Below are 14661 nucleotides of genomic sequence, written 5' to 3'. Positions count from 1 at the left end.
TCATTTACGATAGATGTGTGCAAAATGCATCAAAATACTCGAAGATTTACCCACTATATTAATAGATATTTTCTGACTCTACCTTGCTTTAGATTTTATGACGAGAAGTGCGTTACAGATGGCATAGTGCTTTGGCAACTCACGACCAAATTATCAAGTTTCAACCTAACCTAGACCATGAAAACACTCCAGATCAGCCAACTTTCTTCAAAATGATCAGAACATATCAAATGGTATTCTGTCGGTCGGAAATGTTGCCTCCTTACAGCGTGAAACCATTTTTGTAACAGCTATGGTTTTGAGAAAGGAAACCTGCAAATAGATGCACAGACATTATACTAATACCGTGTTACAAAAACATTTATTAAGCAAGTGCATTGACATACAAAACAACTTGAAATATTCACTTACCTGTGAAATGTAATATTCGTTCCTTTCTCGAATGTATTTGTACAATTAATCGCTGCACGACTCTTCACCACTGTACTTCTTTTGATTGGAAAGTGTAGACAGTAGAATTACGAGTAACAAATACTGTATGTACGTCCCAACAAATATACAACGCTGAATCAGGGTCTTCATAAACAACAGTACTACACAACACATCAGATTACAACCACTATAATGGCGTCCAGCCGAAGGTTCAAATTATCCCGCGACTGCAGCGCCATCAGTGAGTCTAGTTATTTTTTACAAGGTCTTTGGTGATTGCAGACAGAGCGCCGCCACACGGCAGGTTAGAGAGACTTACTAGCACTCGCCCCAGTTGTACATCCGACTTTGCTAGCGATGGTTCACTGACAAATTACGCTCTCATTTGCCGAGACGATGGTTAGCATAGCCTTCAGCTACGTCATTTGCTACGACCTAGCAAGGCGCCATTACCAGTTACTATTGATACTGAATTATGTACCGTCAAGAGCGACGTTCACCATTAATGGATTAAAGTTAAGTATTCCACCAGCTACGTCCGTTTTTTCTAAATTCTAATTTCCTTGTCCTGTTCTAGACCTCACGCCAGCCTGCGTGAGCTAAAACGCGTGCCTTTCGGCTTCCTCTAGTAAAACGGTGTTGGCTCTCCTGCCAACCACAACACGAACGACTACAGCTGCAGTCACTGCCAATAATATTAATAATAGTAAAAATGACGTAACAATGATGTCCGATCTTATTTTTAATATAATGAATGAATTCACATCTCTGGGGAGTGTGCTACCATCTACCGGACATTATGCCAACAGCCAAACGAACGAAGATCACCATCTGCCGCAGTGTGCTACCCCCTAGCGGCACAGACTTAACTTGTAGTTGAGTAGTAAGGCGCAAACGGTTCACATTGTTAATCAAATCCGTATGTATTTGACCCATAAGGCAATTACGTCACGCCAGCTGCGAATGCGCAGAAGCTCCTTAAAACGTGTACAACTGAATATGTGCTCGTGTTACTATTGCCTAGTTTCACGGAGTCTAGAGAAGCAGTAGTGCGGTAGATTTAAGAGCCGTGTATTTCGGATTACCTCATCTAGGTTATATTTAACATCATTCAAAGAAAAATAACCCATAAATCCGCCAGGTGTCAAAAGTTACGGTGTTCATGTGCTCTGACACATCAGCCGCCACTGCACAGGAGAGGAATTCGTGGTGGGGACACATCAAACCAACGAGATGACTGATGGGAAGAGGGGGCAGAGGGGGGGGGGGGGGGGGGGACGGAACGCCAACTGATAATTATTGGGGAAGGGAAGGCGCGCAAGCGATGCAACACTTGTGTGGAAATAGCTGGCCCTGGTGCTGCTAAGAAACTGGTGTTGCTAAGAAGCAACGTTCCAACATGAGGCAAGAGACGTGTTACTTTCCACAAATTAGATTTCATTTGATAACAACGAGGGAAAATTAAAGAAATTTCGGAATATACAAATGGGTACCGATAATTTTTCTTGCCGTGTAACATCTGTGAAGGCAGAAATGATTCTGGTATATCTTGTTCTCTCACACACTCACAGACGCATGCGGCGTAAAGATGTATTGTATGACGGGTGAAGAATTATGGTATGCTACTGTGGTGGCTACGCCTTCATGAATGTTAAACCTAACGCCGCTGACACATCGTTTCGTAAATCATGCATGCAGGCACTTCGGTGATTCTGGCGCCTATATTACTTCTTATATCGTTTGAAAGCAGTAAGTTGCACCACAAATCAACACCCTCTGTTCCCCAAGACAGGCTAGGTCTGTTTCCAAACGAGATGGAATGCCACTTGGCGTCATCGGATCAACCGCTTCGGTTGGTACAACGCATCCCCTCTCCACTCCTGGGCGCTCGCCGCCTTACCGCAGGGCTGAGGCGACGCCAGCTGTAGCCTAGCGTCAGTCGGGCGCGGGAGTTCGTCTGCGGCGGAGCACGAGAGCAGCTTTGGACAGTAAGAAACATTTCGTATTACGACGAGTTTACGCACTGATCAAATCGCACAACAAGTAGCGCCGGCCGCTTACGAGCTCGTATTCAATCTTGTCGTTTTCCTTCTTAATGACAGGACCGCCTTCAAGTTGTAAAATCACAGAGAGACAAGACCCTTTTGCCTTGTTGAAGCACGATTTTTCTCCGTAAAAAAATTATACTAGTTTTTTTTTTCAGTATGCACTACTCAGTTTGTCTCTGCCTAGTGTGTCAGAACAATTTACTTTTTTGCTTTTAAAAAAATATCAGTTTAATGATAACTTTCTTGTCTGTAAGAAATAAATACCTAAACATCAACATATTTTACCTATGAACCCACGGGATTCATGTTTTACTTGTATTTTAATTCGAACTTCCATTGTATGGTACAGTCAAACCACTCTTACTAGAGAGGCATCAATGAAAAGCTTACTTATCTCCATGAAATCTGTACAGTATAATAAAAATACAAAATAGCTGGTATCTTGAAGTAAGCTCTTGCTTTCCTTTTACGCTATCTACAGTTTTTCTGCTTGTACCTTATCAGTGTATTACCCACTGGGAAAATGTTCTACTATATGTAGAGAGTCTTATTTTAGAGAATAATTTCTTGTGGAACTGGTATGATTCTGGATGAGAATTCTCAGTCAGCTGCTTTAAGTCTGTGGCAGCTTGCAGATGTAGACCTTCACTGTGCAGTACAGAACCCTATTCTTAACCCCATGCAAGCATACGTTTTTTTTTATCTTGTGAGGGTGCGTTGTGTACTTCAAAATTAGCCTACTATAATTACATAGCAAAAGTGATATTTCTTATCATACTGATTGTAAGTGGTATTTTAAAATTGTTTTCCAGATGTGGGCTTGAACCCAGATACCTGAGTTTCATAGGCAGGGCATTACCAATTTGCTGTATGAAAGTGCCTCATAGACCAACTCGAAAGCTCCACCAGCCTCTTTCGTACTCCTTCCAAATACAGCAGATGCTCTCCCACAACCATACAGGCTCACATTAAGCTGGAGCTTTCCAACTCTTTGATGTATGCTCAGGTAGCAGAATGTCACTAGCTTGTGGTCTAGTGGTTAGCAGAACTGCCATTAGATCATGGGGTCCTGGGTTCCATTTCCAACCAAGTTAGAGAGGTTTTTCACTTGGGGTCTGAGTGTTTGCATTGTCTTAAACATTTCATCTCATATTCATTGACGCACAGATTACCAAAGTGGCATCAATTGAAAGACTTGCACCAGGCAGCCGAACAACCCCAGATGGCATCTGCCAGCCAATGCCACACGATTGTTTCAGGTAGCATAATACTCTCTAGTGCAGTGGCCATGAATTTCTGAGTTACAACCTGATGTTTAGTATTCTTAAACAAGGAAAAGAACATTAGAAATGGTATCCTTGGCCTACCAAGCCACCTTGAGACATACTTTTGTGATGAAAGTAAGTTGAAATGGTTTCTTAGCATGTTATCAATGTTTTTACATCGTTTTCATTTATACATGTACCCTTAGAAAATGTTGCAAGTTTTACTTACTGGTGCCCACTGCTATCTAGTTCTGAGATACAGGACTTATTGTCATTTATTTGGCATCACATAATTTTTGTATTACGTTCACTTATGAAGGAACTGATTATGTGTCCACTATTCTTTGTTGTGATTATCATTTAGTTCAGTCCATTTGTGGATATGCTCTCATCATTGGTAAAATTTCCATTCTTGAAAAATGCATCAACACTTATGGTGAATCATTTATACAGTGCAACAAGAGGAGGAGGCCAGATACTAGAAGTATAAAAACACATAATTTCATGTTTTCTTATTCTGAATTTAGTTTTAAAAACTCAAATTTAGTTTGCAAACGTGAAAAGTTGGAATAGAAGCATCCAACCACAGCAAGATAAGAATTTACTTTCATTTATCTTCTAATGAAATTGCAATGAGATGCTGTTTTTTAAGAAAAAACTGTCTTCAAACAATGGAAATTAATAAACATATGTCAATTTGCCCAAGCTTAATACTGAATGATCAGACTCACCACTTTCAATTGCAGATATAGCTCGTAATCTCACCCGGACCATCAGACCATGCTCTAAATAGACCGTCCTACTCACATGCCCTATTTTTTCTTTATTTCAGCGACTATATTTTCACTTGCTCTGTTTAAAAAAAATTTTTACATTTTATAATCCCAGCTGCTTCACTTACCTGCTTAATGTTATATGTTTGTGATGTTGAAGTCATTAAAACAAAATTATTTTGTACAGCCACCCCTGGAACATGACACCAAAGTTTAGTTTTCAATTTATTTTCTTCCCAGAACACTTGTTGTGATTTGTTGTATAGTTCATTATTTAATGTGTAATACTTTTTATATAAGTTCAATAGTTTTTCATTAAATTTCCACTGAAATAATTCCTCTTGTTTTAATTATAAATCTAACATTAACAACTGTCAGCTGTGTAAAGAAACTGGTATACTTTCTAGATGCACTAGTGTAAAATCTTTGCTCCTACAAAATTACACAGCCACACATATTTATCATGGTACCTGATGATGGCGTGACAGCCAACGACCAGTTTGCAAAGGGAAAGAACAAATATTGCAGAATATTGCACCAGTGCTGTGCATGTTTTCACTCATAGTCATTTCTGTGCTTTTTACAGGTTGTAAAAATGAGAGCAAAACATTTATTGCATTGAAATTGACACAATTTTTGTTTTCAGTACATGTTGCATTGAAAACAAAAATGCAATGTGTATTAAAAACAACAAACCACATTTTCATTGCGTATTTCATAATAGTATTGGTAGTCTGTGAGGAAGAGCCTGTGACAAGCTAAAGCTTTGAGTCAATCTGTGTTGTGTAACTCGAAAGGAAAGTTGGTAACACACTCCCCTTGCAAGGCAGACATAAGAATTTGTATTCCAGACCAACCAATCAGCTTGGCATTTCTTCTTCATCTTCTTCTTTTGTTTTGGCCATCTTAGGATCATGTTAATTCACTTCAGTTTCATTTCTTCTGGTCTTTCTTCTTTCCCAATATTCTTTCATTCTCATACTTTGCAACCTTCTTCATTCTTCTGTCCAAGATGATTTTGTTCCGGGTCTTGTTCTGTCCTTGAAAGCTTTGAAGGTCTGAATTTTTTATTTAAAAATCATCTTGTTGTTTATCTCTGGCTCCTGTATTCTCATTTCCTCCAGATATCTTTGTATCTCTTGGATCAATCGCACTTTGGTTTTCTTGTTCATCAGAAATTATCTGATTTGTTGTGTTAACCTCCCCTGGTCCATTCTGAGGATGTAACTGAAGAACTTGCTCCTTCTTTTCCTGATGACATCAGAAATTTTTTATATCTTGGTATACAGTTCCTGGTTGGCTCGGTTTCTAAATTGACCATCTTCTGTTCTTTGAAGTCCTAATATTCTCCTGAGAATCTGTCATTCTATCAGTTCTAGCCTCATGATCACTCCGGTTTTTGCTAAGTTGAGAGTTTCTGCTGCATATAGATCACTGATTGGTAATGTTTATATGCTAAGTTCATTTTGTTTATTCGTGTTCCCATTGCTTCTTTTTTGGTCAGTCCAATGTCTATCCATTCTCTAAAGTATCTGAATCTCTTCACCTTCTGAATTTTCCCTCTTTCTGTTGTCATCAATCTAGGAGCTGTCATGACGTTTGTCATATATTGTGTCTTCTCGACAGAGATCTGTAGGCCTTCTGTAGCTGCCTGTCTCTTCAGTTCTGTGGTTTGATTAACTGCCTCTTCTAGAGATTTGGACAAGATCACAATGTCATCTGTGAATGCTAGACAATATACCCTTACTACTTTATTCTTACACCCAAGTCATATTCCACCCAGTTCTTTCATTCCTTGCCGCCACTCTCTGATCACCTTATTGAGGACACAATTAAAGAGCAAAGGGGAGAGTCCATCTCCCTGTCTCACCCTGGTTTTAGTCTTAAAGGCCTTTACTGTATAAAAATATAATAATAATAATAATAATAATAATAATAATAATAATAATTCATTTTGTCACACTTTAAAGAACAGTTCAGAACTCTAAGTCTGCTGGTGCTAAGTCTGCTGGTGACACAAGTATATTAATGTTGTTGTTGTTGTCATTGTGGTCTTCAGTCTGAAGACTGGATTGATGCAGCTCTCCATGCTGCATCCTGTGCAAGCCTCTTCATCTCTGAGTAACTACTGCAATATACACCCTGAGTCTGCTTACTGTATTCATCTCTTGATATCCCTCTATGATTTTTACAACCCCCCCCCCCCCCCTTTCCAAATGTCCCTCCAATACTAAACTAAATTGGTGATCCCTTGATTTCTCAGAGTGCATCTCATCATGTGACCCTTCTTCTAGCCAGGCTGTGGTACAGATTTCTTTTCTCCCCAATTCTGTTTGTTCAGTATCTCCTCACTAGTTATTTGATCTACACATTTATCTTCAGCATTCTTCAGTAGCACCACATTTCAAAAGCTTGTATTCCATTCTTGTCTAAACTGTTTACCATCCATGTGTCAGTTCCATACATGGTTGCACTCCAGAGAAATACCTTCAGAAAAGACTTCCTAAAATGTAAGTCTATATTCAGTGTTAACACATTTCCGTTCTTCAGAAATGCTTTTATGGCCATTGCCATCATCAGCTATTTTGCTGGCCAAATAGAAAAATTCACCTACAACTTAGAATGTCTCATTTCCTATCCTCATTCCCTCAGCATTACCTGATTTAATTTGACTATGAGGGAATATGGAATAGTTGTAGGTAAACAACTAGAATTCACTCAGATACAGATTTATTCACACTTAGCTTCTACACAGATACAAATCCGGAGGCTAACTCCGTTAGCGTCCAACATCCTGCCCAAAGCCCTCTCCTCAAAGATAGCACACTTACGCACAGAACAAATATCGATATTTATGGCGCTCTACGCAACATAGCCCCCCCCCTGCAGTGTGGAGTACGTCCCTGTCAATGGGGGGGGGGGGGGGGGGGGTGAGAAGATAGGAAGGTAACGCACAGTTCTTCTGCGTCAGGCAGAAGCGGTCGACTGGTAGGAGACCGGGGGGTGAAACCCGGTACGTCGACGGTGAAGTCAGCAAGTGACACCGGCGGCTGAAGACGACGTCCCATCCTGGAGTGGAGGTGTAGCACTTCGTTAGCCGGCAGGCGGAGAATCACGTTGCCAGACGGCCTAACAAAGGCACGCAAATTGCCGCACGCAGCACTTCTGCTCAATTTAAAGCGGCGCACCACACGAGATTCTGCACTTCCTTCCTCAATATTGTCACACGCGAGTACCACACAACCGTATCGCCATCTACAACAACAGATAATTTATGTATGTCATCAGGGTGCACATGTGTTGTGAATTCTTGGATGGCACCTGTACGAGCAATGGTAGGGAGGCAGGGAGGTGTGGGAAAGCCATGGCAGGGGGAAGCATCTGCTAAGAGGGGGGTGGCAGGTGCACTAGACTGTGCAGGAGACAACTTCGGGCGATCAGCTGACAGACGAGGGAGCATGACCGAAGGCAACAAGGAGCCAGCGTGGATTGAACGGCGTGACAAAGAGCTGTCACACGAAGATTGTAACACAATGGTAGAATCCGAGTGGTTGGCAGTTCGACTGCGAGGGCTGTGAGGAGTGAAGCCCTGAAAAGATTGGCCACTCGAATTAGATGAACGTGAAGAAGGAGCAGTGCTCAGCAGAGAAGCACGCTGTGGAGAATCAATACCCGAATGCATGGTATGGGAAGATGGATGGCCGCTCGAAGCAGGAATGGGAGAAGTAGGGGCAAAATCAGGGAGGTTCACCTGAGGTTCAATGAAAGCTGGTTTCACTCGGTTGAGTGAGACCGTGGTTACAGAGTCTTTTATGAGGAGATCCATGTTATTCTCAGAGCGTTTGACGACCTTGTAAGGACCTGTGTAGGGCGACTGAAGTGGGGCTTTGACTGAATCGTCTCTGAGAAACACGTACTCACAAGAGTCTTGCGTGCGCGGTACGTACACGCGCAGAGGTGTATGAGCAGCCGGAGGTGGCGGTGAAATTTGCTGCAGTGCAAGCGCACCCGCTCTAGAAGTGAAGGGAGTTCAGAGGGCCATGGAAGTGGGGTCGGAGTGACTAATTCTCCAGGCAAAACCAGAGGTTGGCCATACACAAACTCGGCTACGGAACCCTTGAGGTCTTCCTTGAAAGTCGCACGAAGGCCAAGAAGTACGAAGGGCAGTGCCTCTGTCAATAGTGAGTCATGACAACGCAGGGCAGACTTTAAGGTGCGATGCCATCGCTCAACAAGCCTATTGCTCTGGGGGTGGTATGCAGAAGTATGAATTTTGACAATACCACACATTTTACATAAGTCAGAGAAAACTGAAGACTCGAATTGTCGCCCCTGGTCAGTGGTGAGGTAAACAGGTGAGCCAAATCGAGAGATCCACGAATCTAAGAATGCTCAACTTACTGTCTCAGAGGTAATGTTCGGAATAGGCACAGCCTCAGCCCACCGAGTCATCATGTCAACAACTGTAAACAAGTAACGGAAACCCTCGGAGGGGGGCAAAGGGCCTACGAGGTCGACATGAACATGGTGAAACCAGCCTGGCGGTTGGGCAAAACAGCCAAGGGGTGGAGAAGTGTGCCTGGAAACTTTGTTCTGTTGACACACCATGCATGCCCTTGCCCAAGACTGACAGTCACAGCGCATGTCTCTCCAGACAAACTGTTCAGCTACCAGACGGGTGGAAGCTTTGACACCGGGGTGTGCTAATCTGTGTAGTTTGTCAAAGACCTGGTGTTGAAGGAGCTTAGGAATGAATGGCCACAACGTACCAGCTGATTCATCACACCACACTAAGTCAGATATGCCAGGGAAAGTAGAGCGTACCAGTTGGAGAGAGGAAATTAACTGCATGGTATCGGGGTCTGCCGATTTCAACCGAGGCAGGTCCGTTAAGTCAATTAAGGTTGTGACAGCACCAACACGTGAGAGAAAATCAGCGACCACATTGTCCGCTCCTCGGATGTAGCTAATGTCATTTGTAAATTGCAAGATGTAATCGATGTGATGAAAGCGTCGTGGGGGCGGATCAGCCGCAGGATTTTTTATGGCAGGAACCAACGGCTTGTGATCAGTGAGCACATAGAAATCTCGCCCCTCAACATCAGTTCTGAAGTGTCTTATGGCCTCGTAAACTGCAAGTAATTCTCTGTCGAATGCTGAGTATTTCTTCTGCGCATTGTTTAGCTTTTTTGAGAAAAACTGCGGGGGGGTCGTAACATTGTTGTATGTCTGACTCAGTACTGCGCCGATAGCATTGTCACTAGCGTCAGTAGTGATAAACATTGTGGCGTCCGCACGTGGGTGAGCAATAGTGACAGTGGAGGCCAACAGCTGTTTGAGTTCGTTAAATGCCTTGTCCATGTCTGATGTCCATGGTACCTGGCGGGTGCCAGAAGTTTGTGGGCCAGCGAGAGCATCTGTGAGAGGAGCCTGCACCGCAGAAGCAGCTGGCAAATGTTTTCAGTAATAATTAACTGTTCCAATGAACCTGCATAATTCCCCATAGGTTTGAGGGCGTAGCATCTCGAGAACAGGCTTGATCTTGTCCTGCGGCGGTGTCAGACCTTCCGATGACACAACATAACTTAGGAATGTGACGGATGACTGGTGCAATTGAGTCTTTTTATTGTTCAGTTCAATACCAGTGGCTGCTAAAATATCTGTCATGACTTGAACACGCTCCTCACTCTGTTCCAAAATAGAAGCAAAAACCAATATGTCGTCCATGTATACGAAACAAAAGTCTAGATGGGATAAAGTTTGATTGATGAAACCCTGCCACGTTTGGGGGGGCGTTTTTCAACCCAAACGGCATAAATTTGTATTGGAACAGCCCAAAGGGAGTGGTTATGGCAGTCTTTTCAATATCCTCCGGAGCCATAGGAATCTGATGAAATGCGTGCTTACAGTCCAAACCAGAGAAGTACTTTGCACCTGCGAGTGCATGGTTGAAGTCTGCAATGTGTGGGACCGGATATTTATCAATGATGGTGTGGGCATTTAAACGCCTATAGTCTCCGACCATACGCCAAGTACCGTCTTTCTTTTGGTCAAACAGGATAGGACTAGCTCAGCAACCGGAAGAAGGTTCAATTATTCCCTTTTGTAACAGATCATCCAATTGTTCTTTTGCAATTTTCATAAATTCCGGCTTGAGGCAGCATGGGCGTTGCGATATGGGCGGCCCATCGGTTAGACGTAACCGATGAACTGTGCCATTAGTGACTACTGCAATACGTGGTGCGGCATGACAGTCAGATGTCCGTGAAGCGGAGCAGGCAGTGTCGGACGGGCAAAGCTGTGGCGCTGAGGGCACAGAAGTACAGGTGTGCCAACCGCTCGTAGGCTGCGTAAAGGCCGCACGCGTGTTAACATGGGCAAGGTTGGTACACTGATTCTTGGTAGCGGGCCGTGCCGCTACGAGCGCTGTAGGCCCGAGTGGGCGTGGCCAAACAGCAGATGGCCGTAGTTCATTGCCACGAGCTTGGCAAGTTAATTGTCCATTCGGAACACAAGGAGCATGAGCACTCGGGCATACACTATCATTACAAAAGGGGGTGCTGACACAGTTTACGGAGTTCACAACATTGTCGTTAACGTGCGCGGGCACGGGAACACCAGATTGGCATGGGCTGACCTTGTCTGTAGCCGACGAGTCATCTGCTTGTAGTGCCGCGAGGCGTTGTTGTGTGGAGGCCAACTCGTGGTGTATGTCGCGGAGATGCCGCAACATTTCCGTACGTTCCATCCACAACTTCGAAGACTTGGCGCACTCCACTAGCCACTTGTTGGTCCAAGATTGCAGCTCCAAGGATAGGTTTACACACTTCTTAGCACAGCACACATGTTTGGTGTTAGCAGAACTGTCACTCGGCGAAGCGAAAGGAATATGTTTGTTGAGGGGGGGGGGGGGGGAGGGGGTAAAACACAGTATTTTGCACAAAATCTAGTGACAACTGATAGTGCTTGAGAAAATCAATTCTGAGAATAGGTTCTTCAATTGTTGACACTAGAAACGTCCACTCCAGCTTGCACTCGGGCGAAAGTTTCACTGTACACAAAGTGGAACCCGAACACTGTAAGGTAGACAAGTTCACTGCACAAAGTACTGTTTTGTGTAGTTGCACTTTATTGGTTGCTAGGAGAACCGGCAGCAAAGAGACGTCTGCGCCAGTGTCTACCAGAAAACATACACCTGATCGTAAATCGCGAACATAGACTCGACCACACTTACTGTTATTGTCCGAAATGGAGTGCAACGTGGGATGGTGCCCGTTGTTTACATCGCAGGAGGTGGCACCGTAGCCTACCTGTGGTTGGAGTTTGGGTAAGAACACGGTGACTGGCATTTGCGAGCTTGCTCCCCGAATCTCGTGTGGAAGAAACAGTAAGGTTGGGTGGGCCTGTGCTCCTGCGGGTAGTTGTTAGGTGACGGAGTATGTGCCCCATAGTCTTCCACAGAGGCCGATGCACTGTCGTTGTGGGGAGTTGAAGGTGCAGGCAGGGCGGCTAGTTTAACAAATTTGTTATTAGCAGCATCAGACAAGGGTGGCGTCTTAGTGCGGTCACGTCCAGAATGCAGTGCACGGAGCTCACGTTGCCTGGCAGAGTATGCTCTGTCGGCGACACGTAAACGTTCATTTACTGTCCTATCTTCATACGCAGAGATTGCAGTCTGGACAGGCAAAGGCAGCTTTTTAGTCCAGATTTCTGCGAGCGTGTCATCAGGCATAACTTGCTCATCGACGAGAAGACGGATGCACCGCCACAGCTGGGACGGAGACCTGTCACCGAGACGCTCTTCGTAGATGAGCTGTCGCACATTTTCTCTCCTGGTTTTAGAGACGCGCTCCAGTATCGTCTGTTTCGCCACAGCATACTTCCCTGCTAGGGGGGTGCTTTGACCAGATCGTAAATTAAATCGACGCGGTCATGAAGATGGTTCATGAGGCAGGTGAAGCGTGCGTTGTCGTCCAAAGCACAAACGTTGAATGTTTGCTCAACCAGGTTAAACCAGAACTCCGGGTGAGCGGGTTTGAAGTCTGGTAATTTTGGCAGATTCGGCACTGCAGTCACTGCAGAGGTGCACCTATTACTTCAGACGGAAGGAGAGCATGCAGAAGATTGTGAGTCCGAATTATTGGTGTCCCGTAATGCGGGAATCGCGAAATTCACTTGACGCCGGCGGGGCCGCTGAGAAGCGACGGACGCTCGAACGGTGTGAGGATCGTAGTCAAAATGTGCATTCTCATTGACGTGGTAGCTCAGAGAGAAGCCACAAGTGCTTAAGTACGACGATGAATGTCCGTTATGCACACAGTATTCACCTGATCGTGAGTGGTGGGGCTGGTTGTAGATGTCGGAGTAATTACTGTCCAGCACAGAATTGTTGACGTGATTAGAAGCAACACAAGGATCCCACACACGTCCACTAGGATGCACACTCGGTGTGATATTTGCTGTTTGGCGAGCATTGAACACCTGTTCACTAGCCGGCGCGGAAGGATACACACGTGACGGGAACTGATTCGAGTTTGAATTTACTACTGGATTTTCCAAAGTAGCAAAACCTCGCTCGACACCACGAACTGTATTGAATTGTGTGTTCGGCACAGGAGTAGGAATGTTCCGACCAACACTCTGTGGAGAACACGTGGGAAGGTCCAGGCTAACAAAGCCAGAGTCCACGACCGTTGGCAGTTGGAAGAAACTGGCGGCACTCGATGAATTCCACTGCGTGTTCTGGCTGAAAGATTCCGAAGATTCTTGCGGCATGTCCACTACGACGGCAGGAGTGCTGGAGAGATGTTGCTGGAATCCGGGCGGCGGTGAATGCTGAAAGGCCATTGTCTGGAGCTGAACAAAGGCCCTCACGATCGCGGAGAAACCCGACACGGTAGACGTGTAAATAACCTTCGGGCGGTAACTCGTACGTGTATTACACAAAAACGGGGTCATCAGTGAGGGAATATGGAATAGTTGTAGGTAAACAACTAGAATTCACTCAGATACAGATTTATTCACACTTAGCTTCTACACAGATACAAGTCCGGAGGCTAACTCTGTTAGCGTCCAACATCCTGCCCAAAGCCCTCTCCTCAAAGATAGCACACTTACGCACAGAACAAATATCGATATTTATGGCACCCTATGCCACAACTACATTCCATTATCCTTGTTTTACTTTTGTTGATGCTCATCTTATATACTCCTTTCAAGACACTGTCTATTCCGTTCAACTGTTGTGCCAAGTCCTTTGCTGTCTCTGACAGAATTACTATGTCATAGGCAAACCTTAAAGTTTGTATTTCTTCTCCCTGAACTTTAATTCCTATTTCAAATATTTCATTGGTTTCCTTTACTGCTTGTTCAATGTATGGATTAAATAACATCAGGGATGTGCTACAATCCTGTCTTACTCCATTCTGAACTGCTGCTTCCCTTTCATGCCCCTTGTCTCTTATAACTAGTTTCTCTATAATTTGCAAATAGGCTTTCACTTCCTGTATTTTATGCCTGTCACCTTCATAATTTTAATTCCAGTCAAGAATGAAATTTTCACTGTACAGCGAAGTGTGCACTGATATGAAACTTCCTGGCAGATTAAAACTGTGTGCCAGACCGAGACTCGAACTCAGGACCTTTGCCTTCCGCAGGCACGTGCTCTACCAACTGAGCAACCCAAGCATGACTCACAGCTTTTAATTCCGCCAGTACCTCGTCTCCTACCTTCCAAACTTCACGGAAGCTCTCCTGCGAACATTCCAGTCAATGTTGTCAAAAGCTTTCTCTAAATCTGCAAATGATATAAACATAGTTTTGCCTTTCCTTAACCTATCTTCTAAGACACGTCATAGGAGCAGTATTGCTCTACACATCTCCAAAATCCAAACTGATCTTCCCAGAGTTCAGCTTCTACAAGTTTTTCCATTCTTCTGTAGAGAATTTGTGTTAGTATTTTGCAACTGTAGCTTATTAAATAGATAGTTCAGTAATTTTCACACCTGTCAGCCACTGCTTTCTTTGGAATTGGAACTATTACCTTCCTGAAGACTGAGGGTATTTCACCTACCTCATAGATCTTGCACATCACATAGAACAGTTTTATAGTGCCTGGCTATTCCAAGGCTGTCAGCAGTTCTG

The 14661-nt window shown here is 44.2% G+C and overlaps 1 protein-coding gene across 1 annotated transcript in view; it reads left to right on the top strand.

Annotated features, from left to right (window-relative positions):
• Positions 1-2271: 2271 nt before the first annotated feature.
• Positions 2272-14661, top strand: part of LOC126419327 (uncharacterized) — a 63045-nt gene continuing 50655 nt past the window's right edge. The window contains exon 1 of the mRNA XM_050086511.1: positions 2272-2420. The gene's annotated coding sequence lies outside the window, so the exon portion shown is untranslated. The remainder of the gene's footprint in view (positions 2421-14661) is intronic.

This window comes from Schistocerca serialis, chromosome 9 (assembly GCF_023864345.2).
Source record: "Schistocerca serialis cubense isolate TAMUIC-IGC-003099 chromosome 9, iqSchSeri2.2, whole genome shotgun sequence".
NCBI lineage: Eukaryota > Metazoa > Arthropoda > Insecta > Orthoptera > Acrididae > Schistocerca > Schistocerca serialis.
This window is presented reverse-complemented; position numbering and strand designations above follow the sequence as displayed.